Source organism: Podarcis liolepis (genome assembly GCF_965112155.1).
Source record: "Podarcis liolepis genome assembly, chromosome: 18".
NCBI lineage: Eukaryota > Metazoa > Chordata > Lepidosauria > Squamata > Lacertidae > Podarcis > Podarcis liolepis.
This window is the reverse complement of record NC_139572.1, coordinates 12584113-12599259: the sequence shown is the minus strand read 5'-3', so window position 1 is coordinate 12599259 and position 15147 is coordinate 12584113.

The following is a 15147-nucleotide window of genomic DNA, read 5'->3' as shown; positions in this document are numbered from 1 at the left end:
CAACTGGGGCTACCCAGCTGGCCTTGCGACCCTCTGCATGCCGACAACTGCAACTAACTTAAAGGAATGCTATTTCTCTTCTTTCTGAAGCACTTTCCAAAGATGGTGGGTGAGTATATATTGGGAAGGGACCCCAAGGGTCATCTAGTTCAACCTGCTACAAGGCAGGAATTTGCAGGTGTCCCTTACGGGGATCAACCTCACAACCTTTGTGTCCACAGCACAGCTAGATGCTGCACTCTTAAATGGCACTTTGAAGGCTGTTTAGGTATGGCTGAGGGATCCACACTTCTCCTGCAGCTGCAAGTTAAGTTACGCCATGAAGCACCCCTTGCCATCCCCTTTTGCTGACTGAGAGCAGAGGAAGTGCTGCCTAAAGTTCTCGGGGTGATTGCACATATGCTAATAACATTTCTACCTCCAGGCAAAGGAAAAAACATGAGCCTACTCTGAAGGCTCATAAATGTAGAAAGTGCTTTTATTTAGAGCACCTCTCTTAACATTGCAAGCTGCTGCAAGTGTCCAAAACTGCTGTGAAGTTGCTGGTTTGTAAATATTAATTATTCCTACTTTATTAATCTGAATTACTCAAATGGCTTTTAGTGCTGGCCACTACAGCAGGGGCTGATCCCCATTTATTCTTGTGGTGTTCAATTCAGAGTATCTGTTAAAAAAATCAAACAGAAAGCAACGGCGGGTTGCCATTAAGGCTGGGGGGGGAGGGAGCAAACTGGGTCTTCTAGACCCAAACTGGGATTTTGGATGCTCCATTAGACAAATTAGCCAGCTCACTGCCTATCTAATTCACCGGGCATTCAATTATTTGCTTGCAAATTAATTATCTTTTTAAATTTTATGCCATTTCCAAAACATTTATCTTAAGATGTAACGTGCAAGCGTACCACTTTTCGATGCTGATTAATCTCCGCTTGGATTATGTGGATATATCGATAGGTGAAAGAATTGGTGTCTTGAGTAATTACTTGGTTAAAGCAATGGTTCAGCGGAAGAAATTAAGTTTTCAACACATTGCTTTGTCACCTTTAGATAGCCTAACAAGAAAAGGAAAAAGGAGACAAACCTCACTAACATGGGTGAAGCCAGAAGGTGCTGCCCTACCCCAATCAAATAAATAAAAATACTTTACTGTATTTTTACCGTACTGTACTGTGCTGGTTAGGGGGGCGGGGCGGTGTTATATCAGGACTGGGGTTGTTTAAAAATGTTCTTAAGTGTTATATGTCAATTTCTATTTATATTTTTTCTCTTTTACCTTCATGCCTGCAGCTGACTTTTCCTCTACCTCCTCTTCTCCCTTCATCAGGCGAAGCTTCCTCCTCCTCCTTTTCAGAGCAGGAATTCAACAGAGCCCATACAGACATAAGAAATATCAGTAGGGTCGATTATTTTCACAAGAAGGGAAAGGGGGGGTCCACGTAAAAGGAGACATACAATATGTCAAGCACAGATAGTAGTGAAAGAAATAATAAAGTGGGAAAGGAGACTCTCTTCCCTATGAGCCATCATACGACTAACTGGAAGAAAGTCCGCGTGGCTCTTGAAAGAGCGTGTGGCTCTTGCTGGCTTTTCCGGGAGGTGGGGGAAGGGACAGAGGGCAGCCCATCAGTCCCTCCCCCCACCTACCAGAAAAGCCCCCAAGAGCCGTGTTTCCTTTAAAGAGCTGCACAGAGCGTGTGTGCGGCTCTTGGGGGAAAAACACATTTCTCCAGTTAGTCGTATAATGGTCAGGTGCGTCTTATGGAGCGAAAAATATGGTGCCTGGTTACAAAAACACTGCTTTAAAAAGTGGTTCATCCGTCAGTGACGGGCTGCTGTTCTCCCTCCTCGGGGAAACGCCTGCAAGCGCCGCACACACGCTCCGGGATGCATACAGGCTCTGCTCAGCGCTCCCTTTAAAGAATATTTTTTTCTTGTATTCCCCCTCTAAAAACTAGGTGTGTCTTTATGGTCAGGTGCGTCTTATGGAGCGAAAAATATGGTGCCTGGTTACAAAACCACTGCTTAAAGAAGTGCTTCATCTGAACAATACTTTGTTTCAGATACAGTTTTTTCACTATATTGTTTCAGATACAGTTTTCAATACACTGCTTGGTCACCCTTGGTTAGGCTCACAAAGGCGGCCTGAGGGGGAAAGCAATGGAGATCTGAACTCACAGCCAGTTACTCTGGAGTTGCTGTAGCCAAGGGGAGCTTCCCCGCCCCAATTCAAATAAATAAAAATACTATACTGTTAAGGCTTAGGGGGGAAGAGGCCATGTCCCACTTGGGTGGGTGTGATTTATAATAATAATAATAATAATAATAATAATAATAATAATAATAATAATAATTTAACATTTAATGATAATGATAATTTATTACTATTTCCCAGCCACCAACAGAATATTTAAAAAAACGATAAAACATAATATACTACAAACTTCCCTAACCCTTTTATAAGAATAACAATTATAATAATGATAACAATTTAAACATTAATGATAATCATAATTTATTATCCTTCCCCAGCCACTGTGGGCTGCTCCCAACAGAATATTAAAAACGCGACAAAATAATATATATTACAAACTCCACTAAGCCTTTTATTATAATAACTAAAAAGTAGTAATTTAAAAAGTAATGATAATAATAATTTATTACGATTCCCCAGCCAACAGAATACAATATTAAAAACACGACAAAACTTACCAGCTTCCTTCGCGTGTGAGAAACACTGAGGAGAAAACAGGTGTAGAGAAAAAGCGGCAAATGGCTGGCTCCGCCCACAGCCCGACCTGTGATTGGCCAAAAGGCCAACCTATTGCTGCCGAGATTTTGAGTGTTGCTGGGGCTGCTTGTGATTGTTGCTGGGGGAAGAAAGGGCAGAAGACTCACCATCGCCGCCATGTTGGTTGAGGGCAGCGGGGCCTGGCCTGACCGTTGGGTGGTGCTGGTCTCCCTCGTTAGGTGGGCCCATCGTTGGGGGTCCCTGCGGAGAAGGAAGGCCGGAGGGCCCCCCCATCCCCAACAGTGCCTGAGGGGCCTGGTTTCGCCTAATTATTATTAATGATTATCCTCATTATTCGCCTTCTCCTTATTCTCCTCCTCCTCGCAGCGTTTCCCTGAGCGCTGCTTCCAAGCTCCCTCAGGAGCAGCCCAGGTAGACTGCCTCTGGCCCAGGAGGCTCCGCCAGAGCAGAAGAGGCGCCTGGGGTGCCAGGGGAGTCCCACGTCTTTTGGGGTGCAGGGGCCAAAGTCCTGGTTTCTGCCTCCGCCCCGCCGGCTTTTGGCCCGCCTCGCCCTGCAGGTAAGTTGCAGATAACACATCTTAGCATCCCTCAAAGCACCCTGGGAACTGTAGTTTCCTACGGGAGGAGAATATTCAGCACAGCCTTTCCAATCGAACGCTGGGAGTTGTAGCTCTGAGAGGGTCTCCTTGGGAAACTGAACAAACTACAGTTCCCACAATGTCCCCCAAAGCACCCTGGAAATGATTGCTTGCTCTGGGCATTGAGGGTTGCGATTCCCTTGACAGAACTACAGTTCCCAAGCCCATTTCTCTTCTTAGAGAACTCTGGGAACTGTAGCTCATGGGGGGAACAGGGGTCTCCTAAGGGCACTTAGTGCCCAGAATGCTGGGAACTGTAGCTTGCTCAGGGCGCCTGATTCCTTCTCCTTCCAGGCTACCGGAATGGGTTGGCACCGCCGGGCGCCGCCTTGGCCCTCAACTTTGAAGGCACCACCTGCGGCTGGGAGGACATCAGCACGTCTGGGTACCGGTGGCACCCAGGGCAGGGTGGAGGCTGGGTGTGCGCCACCGACTCCCCCCCCCCCTTCGACCACACGCTGGGCACCAACCAGGGTAAACGTGCTTCATTTGAAGGGAGGGGAAGTATTGCTTAGCAGTTAGAGCACCCCTTTGACCTGGTGCCCCCGACCGACTCCACTCCCCCACCCTGAGCGACGCGGCCTCAGCATGTGAGCTCTGCGCCTGGTACAGCGTGGCCGAGACAGGTAAGCTTGGGGCGCTGGTGGTCGGAAACCCAACAGGCGCAGAGCCACCCGCTCGGCCTTTTCCCCGGTGTGGTGGGGGAAATGCCGCCTGGCCCGCTTCTCCTAATTCCATATCAATATTATATAACGTTTTTCTAAACTGTAGGACGTATCGTATCAGATAATTCTTATTTATTGATTTCCAGACTACTGACGCGCCTGGTAGGGAAAAGAAAGACCATCCTGACCATTCTTATCATTTACTGATGCCCTGCTTCCCATCCCCCATTGGAGAGTGATAAAAACGAGAGAGGCTGAGACCAGATGACAATTCGCAATCCTCACCGGGGTCAGACTAGATGACCCCCGGACCCCTCAACCCTCCGCCCTTCTCATTGGAGCTGAGCCAATGTCTGTAGAGTCTCCCTGTATTTCATTAAGCCTTAGGTCGGTCTCCTTCTGAGAGAAAAGTGTTGTTGTTCCAAGGAATCCTTGGAAGTATTATGACTATGAGAATATGGTGTTCCTTCTAAGAAAAATGCTATTAAAGGTAGAAGCTTCCATAGCCAGCAATTATCTGAGTCCAGTTTTAAATGCCCTCCCTCGTTTCAGTCGCTTTGTTTTTTCCCCTTCTTACTTCCGTGCCAGGTAAATTTACTCCCGCGTAAGCTTCCTTTAACAAGGAAACTCCAACCCCAACCCAACCCTCTATGTGCGCTTTTGTTTGATTATTTCCAGATCAGATCAGGAAATAAAGCTGCTCAGGGCTGGTGAGCCACTTCTCATGGCATGAGGGGCCAGATCTGGGCCACAAATTGGCCACCCCTGATTGATGTAAACAACAAACTAGCACATTACAATGCAAGAGGAAGTGGTACTTACAGAAGATCTCTCAAGGCTGTTTTAAAGATGATCCGGAGCAATGGCCAGCCACCAATGCCAATGTAAATGCCCAGAGCAACTGCAATACTCCATGACCAGGCCAAGCCCAAAAAAATGCACCAGGCCAAGAGAACCAAGCGAGGCAGTGCAAACGCCAATCATACGCATTCTAGAGAAAGAGATAGGCTTCAGTGTTAACCACTAAGTTCATTTGTTTTGCATCAACGTTTTATTAAGTATGCAGTTGAGCAGTGTCAGAAACTCAAACTATATAAGCCAATTTTCATAGTTTTAGATGCCCCAAACTGAAAAACAAATGTGCATTTTTGAAAAACAACAACCCCGTAATAACCAATATTATTTTAGATTTTAAGATGAACTTTGTTTCATTAATTTTTTCTTTTACAGCTATGGATTGTAGGAAAGTTGTACCCAGCACAATGTCCAAAAAGCACTACATTTGTAGTGTTGTAGTGTTGTTGTTGTTACACTACATAAGAGACCCATAAATTGTATTCTTTATTGAGAAAGAACATTTCTTTGCAATAATTTTCACCATCGAAACCTTTTGATTGCATCATGCCCTAACGCTGAAAATGTAGGTTTCCTAAACCTAGTTTTTCCACCCGAAAAACTACATTTATACATTTTTTTAAGGCATTTATAAAATCTTTTGAGTGCTGGTGTCTTTTCCCCTGAAATCTTCATCATGTTATTGAAGCACATCGGAGCAGAGGCAGATGGGTCTTCGCAGCGGGACGGCTGGAAGGAGACGACCCAACTGGGGCTACCCAGCTGGCCTTGCGACCCTCTGCATGCCGACAACTGCAACTAACTTAAAGGAATGCTATTTCTCTTCTTTCTGAAGCACTTTCCAAAGATGGTGGGTGAGTATATATTGGGAAGGGACCCCAAGGGTCATCTAGTCCAACCTGCTACAAGGCAGGAATTTGCAGGTGTCCCTTACGGGGATCAACCTCACAACCTTTGTGTCCACAGCACAGCTAGATGCTGCACTCTTAAATGGCACTTTGAAGGCTAAAGGCTTAAATGGCACTTTGAAGGCCAAAGGAATCGGGGAGACGTTCCTCGATTCCCCTCTTAGAGAGTGATTTAACCCATCTTAGCATCCCTCAAAGCACCCTGGGAACTGTAGTTTCCTACGGGAGGAGAATATTCAGCACAGCCTTTCCAATCGAACGCTGGGAGTTGTAGCTCTGAGAGGGTCTCCTTGGGAAACTGAACAAACTACAGTTCCCACAATGTCCCCCAAAGCACCCTGGAAATGATTGCTTGCTCTGGGCATTGAGGGTTGCGATTCCCTTGACAGAACTACAGTTCCCAAGCCCATTTCTCTTCTTAGAGAACTCTGGGAACTGTAGCTCATGCGGGGAACAGGGGTCTCCTAAGGGCACAGTGCCCAGAATGCTGGGAACTGTAGCTTGCTCAGGGCGCCTGATTCCTTCTCCTTCCAGGCTACCGGAATGGGTTGGCACCACCGGGCGCCGCCTTGGCCCTCAACTTTGAAGGCACCACCTGCGGCTGGGAGGACATCAGCACGTCTAGGTACCGGTGGCGCCCGGGGCGGGGCGGAGGCTGGGTGTGCGCCGCCGACTCCCCCCCCCCCTTGACCACACGCTGGGCACCAACCAGGGTAAACGTGCTTCATTTGAAGGGAGGGGAAGTATTGCTTAGCAGTGAGAGCACCCCTTTGACCTGGTGCCCCCGACCGACTCCACTCCCCCACCCTGAGCGACGCGGCCTCAGCATGTGAGCTCTGCGCCTGGTACAGCGTGGCCGAGACAGGTAAGCTTGGGGCGCTGGTGGTCGGAAACCCAACAGGCGCAGAGCCACCCGCTCGGCCTTTTCCCCGGTGTGGTGGGGGAAATGCCGCCTGGCCCGCTTCTCCTAATTCCATATCAATATTATATAACGTGTTTCTAAACTGTAGGACGTATCGTATCAGATAATTCTTATTTATTGATTTCCAGACTACTGACGCGCCTGGTAGGGAAAAGAAAGACCATCCTGACCATTCTTATCATTTACTGATGCCCTGCTTCCCATCCCCCATTGGAGAGTGATAAAAACGAGAGAGGCTGAGACCAGATGACAATTCGCAATCCTCACCGGGGTCAGACTAGATGACCCCCGGACCCCTCAACCCTCCGCCCTTCTCATTGGAGCTGAGCCAATGTCTGTAGAGTCTCCCTGTATTTCATTAAGCCTTAGGTCGGTCTCCTTCTGAGAGAAAAGTGTTGTTGTTCCAAGGAATCCTTGGAAGTATTATGACTATGAGAATATGGTGTTCCTTCTAAGAAAAATGCTATTAAAGGTAGAAGCTTCCATAGCCAGCAATTATCTGAGTCCAGTTTTAAATGCCCTCCCTCGTTTCAGTCGCTTTGTTTTTTCCCCTTCTTACTTCCGTGCCAGGTAAATTTACTCCCGCGTAAGCTTCCTTTAACAAGGAAACTCCAACCCCAACCCAACCCTCTATGTGCGCTTTTGTTTGATTATTTCCAGATCAGATCAGGAAATAAAGCTGCTCAGGGCTGGTGAGCCACTTCTCATGGCATGAGGGGCCAGATCTGGGCCACAAATTGGCCACCCCTGATTGATGTAAACAACAAACTAGCACATTACAATGCAAGAGGAAGTGGTACTTACAGAAGATCTCTCAAGGCTGTTTTAAAGATGATCCGGAGCAATGGCCAGCCACCAATGCCAATGTAAATGCCCAGAGCAACTGCAATACTCCATGACCAGGCCAAGCCCAAAAAAATGCACCAGGCCAAGAGAACCAAGCGAGGCAGTGCAAACGCCAATCATACGCATTCTAGAGAAAGAGATAGGCTTCAGTGTTAACCACTAAGTTCATTTGTTTTGCATCAACGTTTTATTAAGTATGCAGTTGAGCAGTGTCAGAAACTCAAACTATATAAGCCAATTTTCATAGTTTTAGATGCCCCAAACTGAAAAACAAATGTGCATTTTTGAAAAACAACAACCCCGTAATAACCAATATTATTTTAGATTTTAAGATGAACTTTGTTTCATTAATTTTTTCTTTTACAGCTATGGATTGTAGGAAAGTTGTACCCAGCACAATGTCCAAAAAGCACTACATTTGTAGTGTTGTAGTGTTGTTGTTGTTACACTACATAAGAGACCCATAAATTGTATTCTTTATTGAGAAAGAACATTTCTTTGCAATAATTTTCACCATCGAAACCTTTTGATTGCATCATGCCCTAACGCTGAAAATGTAGGTTTCCTAAACCTAGTTTTTCCACCCGAAAAACTACATTTATACATTTTTTTAAGGCATTTATAAAATCTTTTGAGTGCTGGTGTCTTTTCCCCTGAAATCTTCATCATGTTATTGAAGCACATCGGAGCAGAGGCAGATGGGTCTTCGCAGCGGGACGGCTGGAAGGAGACGACCCAACTGGGGCTACCCAGCTGGCCTTGCGACCCTCTGCATGCCGACAACTGCAACTAACTTAAAGGAATGCTATTTCTCTTCTTTCTGAAGCACTTTCCAAAGATGGTGGGTGAGTATATATTGGGAAGGGACCCCAAGGGTCATCTAGTCCAACCTGCTACAAGGCAGGAATTTGCAGGTGTCCCTTACGGGGATCAACCTCACAACCTTTGTGTCCACAGCACAGCTAGATGCTGCACTCTTAAATGGCACTTTGAAGGCTAAAGGCTTAAATGGCACTTTGAAGGCCAAAGGAATCGGGGAGACGTTCCTCGATTCCCCTCTTAGAGAGTGATTTAACCCATCTTAGCATCCCTCAAAGCACCCTGGGAACTGTAGTTTCCTATGGGAGGAGAATATTCAGCACAGCCTTTCCAATCGAACGCTGGGAGTTGTAGCTCTGAGAGGGTCTCCTTGGGAAACTGAACAAACTACAGTTCCCACAATGTCCCCCAAAGCACCCTGGAAATGATTGCTTGCTCTGGGCATTGAGGGTTGCGATTCCCTTGACAGAACTACAGTTCCCAAGCCCATTTCTCTTCTTAGAGAACTCTGGGAACTGTAGCTCATGGGGGGAACAGGGGTATCCTAAGGGCACTTAGTGCCCAGAATGCTGGGAACTGTAGCTTGCTCAGGGCGCCTGATTCCTTCTCCTTCCAGGCTACCGGAATGGGTTGGCACCACCGGGCGCCGCCTTGGCCCTCAACTTTGAAGGCACCACCTGCGGCTGGGAGGACATCAGCACGTCTAGGTACCGGTGGCGCCCGGGGCGGGGCGGAGGCTGGGTGTGCGCCGCCGACTCCCCCCCCCCCCCCTTGACCACACGCTGGGCACCAACCAGGGTAAACGTGCTTCATTTGAAGGGAGGGGAAGTATTGCTTAGCAGTGAGAGCACCCCTTTGACCTGGTGCCCCCGACCGACTCCACTCCCCCACCCTGAGCGACGCGGCCTCAGCATGTGAGCTCTGCGCCTGGTACAGCGTGGCTGAGACAGGTAAGCTTGGGGCGCTGGTGGTCGGAAACCCAGCAGGCGCAGAGCCACCCGCTCGGCCTTTTCCCCGGTGTGGTGGGGGAAATGCCGCCTGGCCCGCTTCTCCTAATTCCATATCAATATTATATAACGTGTTTCTAAACTGTAGGACGTATCGTATCAGATAATTCTTATTTATTGATTTCCAGACTACTGACGCGCCTGGTAGGGAAAAGAAAGACCATCCTGACCATTCTTATCATTTACTGATGCCCTGCTTCCCATCCCCCATTGGAGAGTGATAAAAACGAGAGAGGCTGAGACCAGATGACAATTCGCAATCCTCACCGGGGTCAGACTAGATGACCCCCGGACCCCTCAACCCTCCGCCCTTCTCATTGGAGCTGAGCCAATGTCTGTAGAGTCTCCCTGTATTTCATTAAGCCTTAGGTCGGTCTCCTTCTGAGAGAAAAGTGTTGTTGTTCCAAGGAATCCTTGGAAGTATTATGACTATGAGAATATGGTGTTCCTTCTAAGAAAAATGCTATTAAAGGTAGAAGCTTCCATAGCCAGCAATTATCTGAGTCCAGTTTTAAATGCCCTCCCTCGTTTCAGTCGCTTTGTTTTTTCCCCTTCTTACTTCCGTGCCAGGTAAATTTACTCCCGCGTAAGCTTCCTTTAACAAGGAAACTCCAACCCCAACCCAACCCTCTATGTGCGCTTTTGTTTGATTATTTCCAGATCAGATCAGGAAATAAAGCTGCTCAGGGCTGGTGAGCCACTTCTCATGGCATGAGGGGCCAGATCTGGGCCACAAATTGGCCACCCCTGATTGATGTAAACAACAAACTAGCACATTACAATGCAAGAGGAAGTGGTACTTACAGAAGATCTCTCAAGGCTGTTTTAAAGATGATCCGGAGCAATGGCCAGCCACCAATGCCAATGTAAATGCCCAGAGCAACTGCAATACTCCATGACCAGGCCAAGCCCAAAAAAATGCACCAGGCCAAGAGAACCAAGCGAGGCAGTGCAAACGCCAATCATACGCATTCTAGAGAAAGAGATAGGCTTCAGTGTTAACCACTAAGTTCATTTGTTTTGCATCAACGTTTTATTAAGTATGCAGTTGAGCAGTGTCAGAAACTCAAACTATATAAGCCAATTTTCATAGTTTTAGATGCCCCAAACTGAAAAACAAATGTGCATTTTTGAAAAACAACAACCCCGTAATAACCAATATTATTTTAGATTTTAAGATGAACTTTGTTTCATTAATTTTTTCTTTTACAGCTATGGATTGTAGGAAAGTTGTACCCAGCACAATGTCCAAAAAGCACTACATTTGTAGTGTTGTAGTGTTGTTGTTGTTACACTACATAAGAGACCCATAAATTGTATTCTTTATTGAGAAAGAACATTTCTTTGCAATAATTTTCACCATCGAAACCTTTTGATTGCATCATGCCCTAACGCTGAAAATGTAGGTTTCCTAAACCTAGTTTTTCCACCCGAAAAACTACATTTATACATTTTTTTAAGGCATTTATAAAATCTTTTGAGTGCTGGTGTCTTTTCCCCTTAAATCTTCATCATGTTATTGAAGCACATCGGAGCAGAGGCAGATGGGTCTTCGCAGCGGGACGGCTGGAAGGAGACGACCCAACTGGGGCTACCCAGCTGGCCTTGCGACCCTCTGCATGCCGACAACTGCAACTAACTTAAAGGAATGCTATTTCTCTTCTTTCTGAAGCACTTTCCAAAGATGGTGGGTGAGTATATATTGGGAAGGGACCCCAAGGGTCATCTAGTCCAACCTGCTACAAGGCAGGAATTTGCAGGTGTCCCTTACGGGGATCAACCTCACAACCTTTGTGTCCACAGCACAGCTAGATGCTGCACTCTTAAATGGCACTTTGAAGGCTAAAGGCTTAAATGGCACTTTGAAGGCCAAAGGAATCGGGGAGACGTTCCTCGATTCCCCTCTTAGAGAGTGATTTAACCCATCTTAGCATCCCTCAAAGCACCCTGGGAACTGTAGTTTCCTACGGGAGGAGAATATTCAGCACAGCCTTTCCAATCGAACGCTGGGAGTTGTAGCTCTGAGAGGGTCTCCTTGGGAAACTGAACAAACTACAGTTCCCACAATGTCCCCCAAAGCACCCTGGAAATGATTGCTTGCTCTGGGCATTGAGGGTTGCGATTCCCTTGACAGAACTACAGTTCCCAAGCCCATTTCTCTTCTTAGAGAACTCTGGGAACTGTAGTTCATGGGGGAACAGGGGTCTCCTAAGGGCACTTAGTGCCCAGAATGCTGGGAACTGTAGCTTGCTCAGGGCGCCTGATTCTTTCTCCTTCCAGGCTACCGGAATGGGTTGGCACCGCCGGGCGCCGCCTTGGCCCTCAACTTTGAAGGCACCACCTGCGGCTGGGAGGACATCAGCACGTCTGGGTACCGGTGGCACCCAGGGCAGGGCGGAGGCTGGGTGTGCGCCACCGACTCCCCCCCCCCCCTTGACCACACGCTGGGCACCAACCAGGGTAAACGTGCTTCATTTGAAGGGAGGGGAAGTATTGCTTAGCAGTGAGAGCACCCCTTTGACCTGGTGCCCCCGACCGACTCCACTCCCCCACCCTGAGCGACGCGGCCTCAGCATGTGAGCTCTGCGCCTGGTACAGCGTGGCTGAGACAGGTAAGCTTGGGGCGCTGGTGGTCGGAAACCCAACAGGCGCAGAGCCACCCGCTCGGCCTTTTCCCCGGTGTGGTGGGGGAAATGCCGCCTGGCCCGCTTCTCCTAATTCCATATCAATATTATATAACGTGTTTCTAAACTGTAGGACGTATCGTATCAGATAATTCTTATTTATTGATTTCCAGACTACTGACGCGCCTGGTAGGGAAAAGAAAGACCATCCTGACCATTCTTATCATTTACTGATGCCCTGCTTCCCATCCCCCATTGGAGAGTGATAAAAACGAGAGAGGCTGAGACCAGATGACAATTCGCAATCCTCACCGGGGTCAGACTAGATGACCCCCGGACCCCTCAACCCTCCGCCCTTCTCATTGGAGCTGAGCCAATGTCTGTAGAGTCTCCCTGTATTTCATTAAGCCTTAGGTCGGTCTCCTTCTGAGAGAAAAGTGTTGTTGTTCCAAGGAATCCTTGGAAGTATTATGACTATGAGAATATGGTGTTCCTTCTAAGAAAAATGCTATTAAAGGTAGAAGCTTCCATAGCCAGCAATTATCTGAGTCCAGTTTTAAATGCCCTCCCTCGTTTCAGTCGCTTTGTTTTTTCCCCTTCTTACTTCCGTGCCAGGTAAATTTACTCCCGCGTAAGCTTCCTTTAACAAGGAAACTCCAACCCCAACCCAACCCTCTATGTGCGCTTTTGTTTGATTATTTCCAGATCAGATCAGGAAATAAAGCTGCTCAGGGCTGGTGAGCCACTTCTCATGGCATGAGGGGCCAGATCTGGGCCACAAATTGGCCACCCCTGATTGATGTAAACAACAAACTAGCACATTACAATGCAAGAGGAAGTGGTACTTACAGAAGATCTCTCAAGGCTGTTTTAAAGATGATCCGGAGCAATGGCCAGCCACCAAGGCCAATGTAAATGCCCAGAGCAACTGCAATACTCCATGACCAGGCCAAGCCCAAAAAAATGCACCAGGCCAAGAGAACCAAGCGAGGCAGTGCAAACGCCAATCATACGCATTCTAGAGAAAGAGATAGGCTTCAGTGTTAACCACTAAGTTCATTTGTTTTGCATCAACGTTTTATTAAGTATGCAGTTGAGCAGTGTCAGAAACTCAAACTATATAAGCCAATTTTCATAGTTTTAGATGCCCCAAACTGAAAAACAAATGTGCATTTTTGAAAAACAACAACCCCGTAATAACCAATATTATTTTAGATTTTAAGATGAACTTTGTTTCATTAATTTTTTCTTTTACAGCTATGGATTGTAGGAAAGTTGTACCCAGCACAATGTCCAAAAAGCACTACATTTGTAGTGTTGTAGTGTTGTTGTTGTTACACTACATAAGAGACCCATAAATTGTATTCTTTATTGAGAAAGAACATTTCTTTGCAATAATTTTCACCATCGAAACCTTTTGATTGCATCATGCCCTAACGCTGAAAATGTAGGTTTCCTAAACCTAGTTTTTCCACCCAAAAAACTACATTTATACATTTTTTTAAGGCATTTATAAAATCTTTTGAGTGCTGGTGTCTTTTCCCCTGAAATCTTCATCATGTTATTGAAGCACATCGGAGCAGAGGCAGATGGGTCTTCGCAGCGGGACGGCTGGAAGGAGACGACCCAACTGGGGCTACCCAGCTGGCCTTGCGACCCTCTGCATGCCGACAACTGCAACTAACTTAAAGGAATGCTATTTCTCTTCTTTCTGAAGCACTTTCCAAAGATGGTGGGTGAGTATATATTGGGAAGGGACCCCAAGGGTCATCTAGTCCAACCTGCTACAAGGCAGGAATTTGCAGGTGTCCCTTACGGGGATCAACCTCACAACCTTTGTGTCCACAGCACAGCTAGATGCTGCACTCTTAAATGGCACTTTGAAGGCTAAAGGCTTAAATGGCACTTTGAAGGCCAAAGGAATCGGGGAGACGTTCCTCGATTCCCCTCTTAGAGAGTGATTTAACCCATCTTAGCATCCCTCAAAGCACCCTGGGAACTGTAGTTTCCTACGGGAGGAGAATATTCAGCACAGCCTTTCCAATCGAACGCTGGGAGTTGTAGCTCTGAGAGGGTCTCCTTGGGAAACTGAACAAACTACAGTTCCCACAATGTCCCCCAAAGCACCCTGGAAATGATTGCTTGCTCTGGGCATTGAGGGTTGCGATTCCCTTGACAGAACTACAGTTCCCAAGCCCATTTCTCTTCTTAGAGAACTCTGGGAACTGTAGCTCATGCGGGGAACAGGGGTCTCCTAAGGGCACAGTGCCCAGAATGCTGGGAACTGTAGCTTGCTCAGGGCGCCTGATTCCTTCTCCTTCCAGGCTACCGGAATGGGTTGGCACCACCGGGCGCCGCCTTGGCCCTCAACTTTGAAGGCACCACCTGCGGCTGGGAGGACATCAGCACGTCTAGGTACCGGTGGCGCCCGGGGCGGGGCGGAGGCTGGGTGTGCGCCGCCGACTCCCCCCCCCCTTGACCACACGCTGGGCACCAACCAGGGTAAACGTGCTTCATTTGAAGGGAGGGGAAGTATTGCTTAGCAGTGAGAGCACCCCTTTGACCTGGTGCCCCCGACCGACTCCACTCCCCCACCCTGAGCGACGCGGCCTCAGCATGTGAGCTCTGCGCCTGGTACAGCGTGGCCGAGACAGGTAAGCTTGGGGCGCTGGTGGTCGGAAACCCAACAGGCGCAGAGCCACCCGCTCGGCCTTTTCCCCGGTGTGGTGGGGGAAATGCCGCCTGGCCCGCTTCTCCTAATTCCATATCAATATTATATAACGTGTTTCTAAACTGTAGGACGTATCGTATCAGATAATTCTTATTTATTGATTTCCAGACTACTGACGCGCCTGGTAGGGAAAAGAAAGACCATCCTGACCATTCTTATCATTTACTGATGCCCTGCTTCCCATCCCCCATTGGAGAGTGATAAAAACGAGAGAGGCTGAGACCAGATGACAATTCGCAATCCTCACCGGGGTCAGACTAGATGACCCCCGGACCCCTCAACCCTCCGCCCTTCTCATTGGAGCTGAGCCAATGTCTGTAGAGTCTCCCTGTATTTCATTAAGCCTTAGGTCGGTCTCCTTCTGAGAGAAAAGTGTTGTTGTT